At 33.3% G+C, this 4,465-nt stretch overlaps 1 pseudogene; it reads right to left on the reverse strand.

Moving 5' to 3' along the window:
- Positions 1–3,747: 3,747 nt before the first annotated feature.
- On the reverse strand, positions 3,748–4,221 carry LOC132376894 (ubiquitin-ribosomal protein eS31 fusion protein-like; annotated as a pseudogene).
- Between the last annotated feature and the right edge of the window lie 244 nt (positions 4,222–4,465).

The raw sequence follows: 4,465 nt of genomic DNA on the forward strand, positions 1-4,465 counted from the left end.
GGTACTATACATAGAGAATCCTAAAGATACTACCAGAAAACTAGTAGAGCTAATCAATCAATTTGGTAAAGTAGCAGGATACAAAATTAATGCACAGAAGTCTCTTGCATTCCTATACACTAATGATGAAATACTCTACCTCTTTCTGACATCCTCACTCACTCATTCACTTTCACTTCTCCTCATCGTCACTCACTTTCTGACATCCTCACTTCCTTAATCTCTAGGCAGCCAGTATCCTCATGCTATGTGCCAGACATCTACATATGACTTTGGTCTCCCATAACAGCCTCCCTTCAAGTTCAGGTTTTCCCCTCTTGCACTATCTCCTCTAACTCAATCATTAGGCTTGCCCTTCTCTCAATGCTGCTGCCTGGATCTCAGTGTAAAACAAACAAATGATTCATTAATGTGATCACATAGATTGCTGAAAAGTAATGACATGACTTCTCTAGGATATCTATATTTAAAGGTGAGGTCTTTAACATCAAATAAAACTTTTAAAATGAAGAGTGGAGGGAAAATTCATTCTTTATCCTTATATCTTTACCCAAAGATATGGATTATCAATTACTTGGAATATGTCAAGGACTTTAGGAATGCATGTTTTTGAGTGCTTTTTTCACTTTGCAACATTGGTGAAATTCTACAAAGCACACATTTTTAACATGACATTAAATTTATTTTTCCTTTAAACGAGGGGTTATCCTGGATGCTGTCTTCCTTCTTATTCACCTTTTCTCCAATGACTAACTTTTATACTTTGCATGTGAAATTTGATAATTTCTGTGTGAAACATAATAATGTATTTAACATAAAAAATGTCAAACTTGCCACAGAATCAATGAAGAATATTCTTAGCCATATCTTTTGCATGGCAGGAATTAGCTTCCAATCATTAAGAGTCTTAGGAAAAAAGACCTACAATCTCTTTGAAATAGCGATGCTATGTCAGTTTATATTAGTTGTGAAAATGATCACCAGCTGAAATGAAAACAACAGCTAGATATTTGATATATTTTGGTTCTTGTGAGTCCTCTTTACTTAGAAATCCACCTCTCTGGAGGCATACTGAAGATACACCAGTCAAGGCAAAATTTTTCTACCTTGTCTATGGAGGAAGAGAGCAGAAGAAAACAGTGGACACTATGAAAAAAGTTTATAAAGAATGTGAGTGGATTCAGTTTAGATCTGGCAGGAATGTTAAATTATGTGCAAACTTTGATTTCAATGTAATCTACTTATTTTCTTTATGGAAGAGGAACATGTTCACTGCCATGCTTTCAGATGGCATCAGTGTTACACTGATTCATCTCAGCAAGCACTTTATCCCAGCACTCTACATAGCATAGACAGAGGAGGCTCAAAGAACTCACAAAACATTCCCACATGAGGCTGTCCTCGATCCAAAAAGTCTATACTATGGTATGTCAGAAAGTTAGACTATAGAGTCAAGCATAGAAATTAACACCTAGTCTTGGGATGAAAGCAACACAGAAGTTGAGATGTTGAATATTGTGCATTAAGTACACATAATGAATATGTGGTGAATTACACTAGAAACCTATTTCAAAATTCAATTGATGTATCAAGGTTTGTCTGTATGAAAATATAAACTACATTAATCCTGTAGGTACATTAAAGCTATTTCATCTTTTCTTCCTCTACTTCTTCAAAAAGATCAAGTTATTCTCTCAACAGACTGAAAGCATAGAAACTTTATTCTGACATTTTCATATTTTTATTACTTTAAAACTTAAAACATTGATATTTAAGTCTATTAATTTTATGACTTAAAAGAGATAGACAAATTTTAACTAACTTCAGTTCTTTACAGAATAATTCCTCCTTTTTGATATATCATTTATCATGAAAAGAACAGTTTGGATGTGTGTGTTTGTATGTATTACATGTTCTGCTAGATAAATTGGAGTTGAAGAAAAAATCTTTCTGTAGCCAGTCTAACAAAAATGGATTTTTCTGTATTTATTTACTGAATGAGAGGTTAATTATCTCCATTTTCACATGCTGCAATTTAATTTATTAAATTCTGTGTTGAGCACAAGTTTGTAGCCACATTGTTTTATACTATCATCCTGTTTGTTGCAAGTTTTTGCTGCCACTAAATATATTATATGCAAAAGAAGAGTGATCCTCCTCCTAATTTATTGATGTGTTGTTGGTACAGGACACATAAATAAAAAACAAACTTTGAAAATACAGAAACACATTGGAAGAATACTGAAGAACCAATTGTAAATGGAAATCATCAGAACTTGTTATTGGGATGAACATTATTTTTTTATAAAAATTTGTTTTTATTTATTAAATTTGCATGTGAATCAGATTTATAAAATTAGACTTTATATAAGAGAATAAAGAGAGTGCAAGCAACACTATAACTTCAGAACATAAGTTATTCTATACTTTTGATTTTGAAATAAACCCATGAACCCATTTCATATAGACTCAGATTTAAATGTTACGACAGAAAGCTTAAAAAGTTTTTCACTCAAGAAAATGAAATCATTAAAATGCATTTTCCCGAAGTAAGAGACAGAACTGGTTTACAGTAGACATTTTAAGATGGGTTTCCTTTTTGTGGTCTTCTGCCTTGGGGAAAAAATGGAATAGCTAGAATCTAAAGGTAAAGGTTCTTCAGACCTTTATAAAATTAATCTCTACCAATTAAAGGCAAACCTGCCATATTATCTCAATGGGAGGTAATAATATATTTACTTTTATAAACCAGTAAAGAACACTACTGATCTTTTATGAATTTAAGTTAGTTTACTTAAAATGATAGTTTCTTTACTATTAGTGAATGAATATTGATACATTATTATTAAATAAGTCCGTACTTGATTCAGGTTTCCTTTATTTTTACTTAATGTTCTTTTCCTGACATTTATGTTTAGTTGTCTTGTCTCTTTAGACTCCTCAAGGCTGTCACAGTTTCTCAGACTTTTTTGTTTTTGATGACCTTGACTGTTTTGAGAAGTACTGGTCAGATATTCTATATAAGAGCCCTCTATTGGAATTTGTCTGATGTTTTTCTCGTGATTAGACTGATTTTATCAGTTTTTGAGAAGACGGCCAAAAAGCTAAAGTACCATTTTCATTACATCATATTAAGGGTGCATACTATTAAACATGATTTTTTACTGCTAATGTTGACCCTGATCATCTTGTTGAAGTAATGCTTTTCAGGTGTCTCCATCATAAAGTTATTCTCTTTTTATCCTCCTTCCATACTGTACTCTTTAGAAGGAAGCTGCAATGCCCAAAGCATACTTAAGGACAGGGAAGTCATACTCTTCTTCCTTTAGGTTAGAATAGCTGCACAAATTATTTGGAATACTTCTACATGCCATATTTGTCTCTTCTCTCAGGTTTATTTATTCATTCAATTATTTGTTTATATCAATATGTACTCATGGACATTTGTTTTATGCCTTGGTATACAATCCAAATAATCCAATACTATTTTATTTATTGTTGTTTCAACTTTTTCTGGTTTTGTCCATTGAGAGTTCTTTCAGATAGCTCCTGTGTCCCTTTGACTTTCACCCATTCATGTGTTTTATTATTATTTTTGAGTATTTTCTTACTTTCTAGCACTATAATATCTTTGACGTTCATATTATATAATTTGTACCCCAGTCTTAGAATCAGTCATTTCTCCAAGAAGTTTTTTTTTTTTTTTATTAGTTCATGTCTTTTATTAACCAATATACAATTACTTGTCTATGGTTTGTTGAAACAATAGGTCAGACAATATTTGACGCAATAATGTCTGTCAAAGTGGCTGGCCATAAAAACTCCAGCACTACATTCATCTGAAGGCACTCCTGACGAAGGCAACTGATTTTACCATTCTCATCCACCTTACAGTACTTCAGGACAGCCAGCTTAACATTCTTTCTCTTATGCCTGTTCTTCTTGGGAGTGGTGTAAGACTTCTTCCTTTTCTTAGCACCACCATGAAGTCTCACTACAAGATGAAGAGTAGACTCCTTTTGAATGTTGTAGTCAGACAAAGTACATCCATCTTCCAGTTGCTTGCCAGCAAAGATCAGTCTTTGCTGGTCAGGAGGAATTCCTTCCTTGTCCTGGCTCTTGGCCTTTACATTTTTCTATTGCATCCGAGGGTTCAACCTCGAGAGTGATGGCCATCCCTGTCAGGGTCTTCAAGAAAATCTGCATATTGGTAGAGGTGCCACCACAGATGGTGGATCCGAAAGGGAAGTTCTTTTTTTAAATTGGAGAATGGCATTAAAAATCAAACACTGGATGCTAGATGTGCTTGTTGTTGCTGGGTTTTCTTTGCTGTTAGGCCATTTTCACTGACAAAGCAAGGAAGTACATGTGTGTTTACTAGCCCATGTATATACATGTATCCATAAATATTTTTATATGTAACTATCTGTATCTATATTAAGCTAAATATGAGTTTACACTGATG

This window comes from Balaenoptera ricei, chromosome 13 (assembly GCF_028023285.1).
Source record: "Balaenoptera ricei isolate mBalRic1 chromosome 13, mBalRic1.hap2, whole genome shotgun sequence".
NCBI classification, from domain to species: domain Eukaryota; kingdom Metazoa; phylum Chordata; class Mammalia; order Artiodactyla; family Balaenopteridae; genus Balaenoptera; species Balaenoptera ricei.